The sequence below is a fragment of the Panthera leo genome, chromosome D1, assembly GCF_018350215.1.
Source record: "Panthera leo isolate Ple1 chromosome D1, P.leo_Ple1_pat1.1, whole genome shotgun sequence".
NCBI lineage: Eukaryota > Metazoa > Chordata > Mammalia > Carnivora > Felidae > Panthera > Panthera leo.
The window spans coordinates 86,632,482-86,640,765 of record NC_056688.1 but is presented as its reverse complement, the minus strand read 5'-3'; the positions used below and the strand labels follow the sequence as shown (position 1 = coordinate 86,640,765).

Below are 8,284 nucleotides of genomic sequence, written 5' to 3'. Positions count from 1 at the left end.
TGATGAATAAATTATGTCAACATCGTGTTCATATTTTGGCGGGGAAATTTAAAAACTGAGGGGACCTCTGCAACTTTTTAAAATAAAAAATATGTATCAGAAGAATGCATACTAGTAGGGCAACTGAAGTAAAAAATGATGCAACTGCATCTAGAGTGCACACTGTGAGCACTTTGAGGTTTGAACAACTTGATTTTGCCTCGAATGAAGGATCTGCACACAGTAAGTGCATGCTGCCTCCTGCAGCCTGCAGTTGTTAAAAGAACATTAATCATTTAAACAAGGTCAGAAGCAACAAAGGCCAATGAGGGTTCAAAGTTTACAGGTCCAGGCATTTATCAGGTAGAAATGGGCTACATTTCAATATTTCATAAAATATCCTTTTATGAAAAAGCTATCAGTCATTGTGTGGCCTGGCAAAACTCTGCTTATTCCAGTGAACAAAATGAATGACAACAATGAATCAAGAACCCCTTTATGGGTTTATATTTTTGTAGGACCACCATGGCTGGAACATACGTTTTCAATTTCTATGAGGATGTGATTATTATGTGGGAATGTCTTCCTCCCTCTGGCTAAAGCAAAAGATATATCAAAATTGTCTCTGCTTCTGATAGGCAGATTAGGATCAATTGGCTAAGGAAATCACAGAGCTAGTATCACTAAATACCATGCAAATCATGGTTTTCCACTGACTTTTGTGATAACTTAAATTATTTTTATGGGAGAGGTATAAAACAGAATGCTTTTGTTTATATTTAGCTTGTTTAATTGCATCAACTTTGTGATCCACCATTTGATGGCGTCTTAAAAATTAGTCGACATGTATTGCACTTCTGATCTAATTTTTAGATTGGATATTTCCCCAATTTGTTGGTGGCTTCAGATATGCTTTTTCCTGTTTGCTTGAAATCTTAACTTTCAGGTATCTCAGACCTTTCAATACCCTACTTCCCAATGTGTGGGAACTTGCATCTAATCAGACAAGAGCCCTTTAGTATCTGAGTTTATTTTTTTAACAGCTTTATTGAGCTATAATTCACACACCTTACAATTTGTCCATTTATAGTAGGCAATTCAAGGGTTTTTAGGATATTCACAGAGTTGTGTAACCATCACCATAATCTATATCAGAACATTTTACCCCTCTGAAAGGAAACTGTCCCCATTAGTGGTCAATCCCTATTCCCCACCACCAAACACCCCCCCCCCCATCCTTAGGCAACCACTACTCCACTTTCTGTCTCTATAAATTTGCCTATCATGGATGTTTCATATAAATGGAATTGTACACTATGTTGTCTTTTGTGACTAGCTTCCTTCTTTTAGCATAACGTTTTCAAGGTTTATCTATGTTGTAGCATGCATTGGTACTTCATTCCTTTCTATAGTTGAATAATATGCCATTGTATGGATATACTACATTTTGTCTATCCATTCACCAGTTTTTATTCAGATGGAAATTTGGACTGTTCCCCATTTGGGCTATGATGAATTAATGCTGCTATTAACATTCGTGCACAAGTTTTTTGTCTGGACATACGTTTTAATTTTTGTAGGTATATACCTAGGAGTAGAATTGCTGGGTCACATTGTAACTCTATGTTTAACATTTTGACGAACTGCCAAACCGTTTTCCAAAATGGCCCACCACTTTGCATTGCCCCAAGCAATGTTTGAGGGTTTCAATGTCTCCATATACTTTCTAAAACTGGTTATTACAGCGTTTTTGATCATAGCCTGTCTGCATTTATCTGTACTGTTGTTACAGTGCCAGAACAAGACACTGAAAAAGTATTCGGCTAGAAAAGTATGTACTTAGTAGAAAAAGTACTTAATTATTTAATTAGTCTGGAAAAAGTATTTAACAGAGATATAATCCTAAAATTTATGTAGCACTTTTCACTTTTCAAGAGTTTTGGCATCTTTCAGTATACTATAAAGAATTAAAACCCCACTTCTGGAGTTACACAACTACACCCATTGGAATCCCATTGGAACCTAGAAGTTTTCTGTTGTGGTTATAGTTAAGAGGCTACAGGACGGAGTAGATGATGCAATAATTATAAAACATTATAGAGGGATTTATATAAAATTTCACCCAGGCTTAGTCAATACTGTGCCAACATGAGTCAAAAATATAAATTAAACCACTTTTATAATTATCTGTATAAGATGCTTAGATTCTAAGAAAGCATAATTTCATTGGCTGCACAATATTCCTTCATACAAATAGACCATAATTCATTTAAACATTTCCTAATTTTTGAGCATGCAGGCAGTTTCCAACCCTCACTATGATAAATAATGTTACAATAGACAATATAGCAGTTTCTCCCCTGCCAAATAAAGAGCTGATAGACTGAATTTCCTATTGCTGCCTTTGGCTTCATGGAGATCTAGTCTGAGATTATCTTGAGACTGTGCAAAGTTGATGCAAAGCAGACGGAGCCTCACTTAGCAAGGGGCTCATCCAAAGACCCCTGCAAGCCCACTAAACAGGGACATTCCAAGAACTCAATTTATCTGTCTTAAAAGGTTAAGCTCACATGTTGACCCTGCCAAGATTCAAACCTGTGCCCCCAAGCCGGTTACATATTTTCAGGCTGCCGTTGGCCCTTACTAGCCATTCCTTCAGCTATACCAGTGTGATTTCTTCCACAACTGGAAGGCAAGGACTCTGTGATCTGATAGACATTTCTCTTCCCATTTGAGACTATGCAATATAGATCTCTCTCTTACTTCCACAGAAATAGATTTCATTATAGTGGAAATAATTTGAAAAAACACATATGATATAGCAGAAAAAGTATGTTACACTTCAACACATAAATCGAATGCAAGAAGTCACATACTGAGGAAAGCTTGAGTCAAATTCTCATCCTGTCTCTTACCAGCTGTGTGACCTTGGATGAGTTATTAAACTTCTCCGAGCATGTTTCTTACCAACAAAATCAGAGTTTGATCAGATAATCATGATAGACCTTTCCAGCTTCAAAATTCTAAGCTCTCCAAAACAAAAATATTATTGGACTAACAAGTGCATAGAATTTTCAAGAGTGGAATTTATGTATGTGAGTCAGTTCAAATTTGCATGTTTGTTATGGATGTTACATAATATTATTTTTTTGGCTCTTTAAAGTTTATAAAATAGTTACATACATTTTGTGACTTGATTATTCAACAGTTCTTCCCTCCCCCCCCCCAATTGTTATTATCCCCATTTTACATATAAGAAACGTGAGGCTTGAAGATATTAAGGACTTGCCCAAAAGTCATACATCAACTCAGCAGAGCCCAGGGCCCAATTCTTCCATATCTAAACTCCATGCTCTTTCCCTTCATTGACTATTGTTCAACAATGTTCAGGAACATTGGGAACCTATTATAGATGGACTTTAAGAATCTTATGTGTATGGGAGAGAGGAGAAACTCTGGACATATATAGAATGTTCCATTGGTGATACCTTCTCTTAATCCAATCACTCAACCTGGTTACCATCTCTCATACTCTGTCCCATCATGGCCAAGTTCTTAAAAGCCTACTTTCTTATTTCCCATTCACTCCTTGAGCCCTGCAGTCTGACTTCTGTTCTCACCACTTCTCTGGTGGAGGCAATGTGTGGCAGCCCCCAGCTGGAGTGGCTTCCTGCTCACAGTGGTTCCTGCTTCTCTAACTCAGTCCCACCAGCCATTTCTGTGCTATGTTATCATATACCATGGCAGTGGCTGATTATTTAAGAGGAGAAACCTGACCCTAGCTAGGCCAGTCTCACAGAAGTTTGAAACTTGAATAGAAATCTAGATATGGGGTAGGGGGAGTGCGCCTGGGTGGCTCAGTTGGTTAAGTGTTGGACTCTTGATTTCAGCTCATTAGTCATGATCTCATGGTTCGTGGGTTCTGACAGCACAGAGCCTGCTTGGGATTCTCTCTCTGCCCCTTCCCCTGCTCGTATGAACTCTTTCTCAAAATAAATGAATAAACATTCAAAAATATATAAAAAATCTGGAGATAGGGAATGACTGGAGCTGAAGTGTTGAGTGGCTTCCCCCTGAAGAGTCCAGCCAGTGCTCCAGGGCAAGTTCCTTCAGCTGCCTTGATTCCTGCTTGGGTGTTCACCTCTTCCTTGGACTTTTCACACCATCACTTTTCTTGCTTAAACTACTTTCTCAGGCTTGCTACCCAGAGACTCATAACTAAAACATTCATCAGCAAACCTTTTTACCTTTTTTTTTTTTTTTTTTTTTTTTGAGAGAGAGAGACAGCAAGAGTGTGAGAGAGGGAGCATGCCCAGGCGAGAGAGAGGATCAGAGGGAGGGAGAGAGAGATAATCCCAAGCAGGCTCCACTCCCTTTGCAGAGCCCGACTAGGGTCTTGATTCCATACCTGAGAAATCATGACCTGAGCTAAAATCAAGAGTCAGATACTTAACCAACAGAGTCACCCAGGTGCCCCTAAATTATATTCTCTAGCATAAAAATTATTTTTAATTTTCTCTTGGTTGCCAGCTATATTATACCCTCCTTTAATGTTGTAAAAGGATTTGTTCAGCTATCAGAATAATTTGTTTTCTAAATAAATCACAAGGACATAAACCTTAAAGCTTTAACCAGAAATTATTAAATGACTATTAATTGTATCTGTTCGTCTTTCACTTAGATGTATCTTATTTAGCCCATTATATTAAAAAAGATTTGGGAATATCACACTTTTTAAATTGATGCTTTGTGGATGCTTTTTTTTTTTTGGCTAAAGTTATTTTATATTGCCACATGCTTTAAGTGTATGTTTTATCAAATCCTGGGAGCTTCTGATTATACTCATTCAATTTACGGAAAATATCTAATATACAACTCAATTGGCATATACAGTCCTCATTTTTGAGATAGATGCATTTGGTCTTTCTGTGTGGAAAGGAATCAGCTGTTTTATGGTCTATTTGGCTTCTGCTTATGTGAGTGTGTGTTTTATTTAATGACATCATAACTGACCTGGCTGTTCGGTTAATGGTCACATTTCTCTGCCTTTAAGCTTCTTGTGTCTTGCTGGCATTTCTGAAGGGCAATTATTGTCTGAAAATTGAATATCAGAATGAATTCATTTAATCTACAAACTATTTTAAAGGCTATTTTTTTCATAAATTTTTGCTATATGGTTTATCTGATTCAGTTAAGATTGGTTAAAGAATTAGATGCACCAATAGAATGGTATTAATCATATGCTGGCATGATTAAATTATATTGGTTATATGACAGGCAGCCTCAAAAAATCAGAATAGTTACAATGACCAGGTGCCGAACAAATGCTTTGCTGAATAAGTGAATAATGAATGGGAAAATCCTAAACAGAAGTCTCAAAAGTTGCTTGAAAATTTTTCAGTAGACTGTCTACTTCTGAAATTTTTCCTGTTTCTAATTCTCCCCCAAAGAAAATTAATACCAGCATCTTACATTTATTGTCTCTACCAGGTGTCAGGCACTGTTCTAAATGTTTTGCATGTATTAATTAATTTAATTACCACAATGTCATTGGGTTGCTATAAAGATTTAAAGTGTATAAAGTTCTTACACAAGTATAGAAATCTGTATCTGATATTAAGTTAAAAGATTTAGTTGACATCTTTCTAAATTAAACTTAACTGGAAAATGACTCTACACTCCAATCTTTCAAGAGTAGAAGTTAGATATTTCTACAGTTATTACAGAGGCCTCTACTTTTAAATAACCAATTCGAAGCCTAGTGGAGAGGCCCAGAACCTGTGTTGATAAAGCAAACTCTGCTTGATTTTTTGGCCCTTTGAAATATTTCCTTTTTGCCTAATCCAAATAGAATTCAACTAGGCACACTTAACTGTTCAATGAAACCTACCTTGTCTAAAATGGCTGTTTTACATCTCTAACCCTCTGATTCTGCTCACATCAGCCATGGATGCCATCACCCTCAACCTGCACTGGAAGAAATTTTCACATGTACAAATTGTGGAAACTCTGGAAATTGGCTGTTGAGTCTTGGCAGTTTGCATTTGTTGATATTCGTCATTAAGCCTTTGGTTATCTTACATCCTGTATCGATAGAAATCTCTACCCACAAAATATTTATCAAGACCATGCTAATGGGTTATCACTAACTTCTGTGACATCTCCCAAGGGTATATTACAGAGTAAAGGATTTTAGTTTTCTTCTGAGCTTTTTTGGTTCTATTGGTATTGCCAGAGGACAGTCCTGCATCCATTCAAGGTTATAGGGTGTGAAATAATATTCTTGAGCACACAGATTCAGCAGCATTCTGTTACCTATGAATTAGGTAACATACCTATAAATTAAGATGAGCACGTAGGTTGGTTTACCCCAGACACTCTGAGTTTATGCCTGTTTTCCTAACTCCCATCCAGCATTTGCACCAGGTGTTTCATTTTTTGATGGGATAATTTTATTAATGGTGGAATGAAAAGATGGGATGGTTTTGACAGACCTCCACTCTGGACATCCAGATTCTGTCATGATCTCCACTGTATGTGAAATGGATGTGTAATGGATGGGATTCTCACTTTAACACGTGGTTTCATCTGGAGACTAATCCTCCTCTCTTTATTGGACCCTTTCAAGGTGCAAAGCAATTGCCACCTTCCTTCCTTTCTTTTTTTTTCCCCCATCTTCCTTTCAAGGAAAGTGTGCAGAGTGCTTGTCGATAAAAACCAAAGTGGTCCTCAGATAGGATCAGTAATGACAGCTAGTTCCTTCTATCTCCAGTGACTGTGGGAGAGACAGTCAATGATACTGCTCCTGCTGGCCTCTTGGTACACCTGCCAGACCATCAGTGGGCTGAGTCAGAGAGAAATGGGGAGATTATGGGTTAGGCATACATGAAACATGTGCAGGAAATACAGGCTGAGCAGTCATACCAAAAAGTGAATACAGAATAGACTGAACACTCTCAGTACAGAGGTTTTATTATTTATTGCATGATGAAAATAGCATGTATTTCATTGTTTGGTAATGCTTTTTTAAAATGTTGCAAAAAAAAAAAAAACCTTTTGGCAGCTTAGGCTGGATTTTTGAAGAATAGACTCTGAAATGTAGGTTTGCCTCCAGGGGGTTATTGGGAACAGCACCTGTGAGGGAGCAAGGGAAGCAGGATTGGGCAGTAGGAAAATTGAATTGTGATGCAGGTGCAGCAGAAGCCTCAACTGATCCCATGGGAGTTCTGGAACTGGGTGATCTCTTGGGGGTGTCCTGAAATGAGGCAAGTGGGCCAAGTATTTATACTTCACCACCACCTCCCATCCCCCTGCCATTTACCAATTTTATGGGGTGGGAACTTCCCCTGCCCACCCCCAGGGAGATAACACGACATTGAATAAAGCAGCATATTTCAGCAAGAGCAATTCTTGGATATGGAATTAACTGTGAGCTGTCAACAGCCAGCATTCCCAGCAGCTGGGGGAACCTTGTCACAGTCTTGCAGGGGGAATCTGGGCAGCACACCACAGTATTCACTACAGCAGCAATGAAGAGGGGTTGAGAAGAGGAAGGAAGGAAGGAAGGAAGGAAGGAAGGAAGGAAACAAGGCAGGGAGTTAGGTAGTAGGTTTGTTTTATAAAAATTAAATACTGAATTTCTATGTTCCAAGAAAGTTGATGAACTTGCACATAATATTTGCACACATCTGTCATCTATTACAGGATCCATAGTGATATCATTGACTGATGAAAATCAGAAGACATAAATATTCTGAAGAAGTATTAGATTAGCAGTTTTTTTTTAAGAAGATAACACATGCAAAAAAAAATAACACATGCAGCTTCTGAAGTTATATTTAGGTGTCACTCATTCAAGTGTGATTTCTCCTTTTTACAAATTAATTTGGCTATTTAAAAAATTTTTTTTCACGGTTATTCATTTTTGAGAGAGAGACAGAATGCAAGTGGGGGAAGGACAGAGAGAGAGGGAGACACAGAATCCGAAGCAGGCTCCAGGCTCTGACCTGTCAGCACAGAGCCCAATGTGGGTCTTGAACCCGTGAACCGCAAGATCATTCGACCTGAGCTGACGTCTGGAAGACCAACCGCCTGAGCCACCCAGGCGCCCCTAATTTGGCTATTTTAATTTGAGATATCTTTTCCTGGGTTCCCCAGAAAGTAGCACCTAAGATAAATCTTTATATTCAAGTATTTTATTGGTGAATGAGATTTGGGTAGCAGGAATGAGGGTCAGGAAGAGCAAAGCAGGGAAGGAGGAGCAGTCAACATAAAGAAGTGCTATCAAGGGGCGCCTGGGTGGCTC

General features: G+C 38.3%; 1 long non-coding RNA gene across 8 annotated transcripts in view; it reads right to left on the bottom strand.

Annotated features, from left to right (window-relative positions):
- Positions 1-6,940: 6,940 nt before the first annotated feature.
- The window catches only part of LOC122199342, an 89,933-nt gene continuing 88,589 nt past the window's right edge, over positions 6,941-8,284 (bottom strand). For 7 of the 8 annotated variants that reach the window (XR_006193476.1, XR_006193477.1, XR_006193472.1 and 4 more), the window contains one exon: positions 6,941-7,234. This is a non-coding gene — a long non-coding RNA (uncharacterized LOC122199342). The remainder of the gene's footprint in view (positions 7,235-8,284) is intronic. The other variant, XR_006193475.1, reaches the window with a different exon arrangement.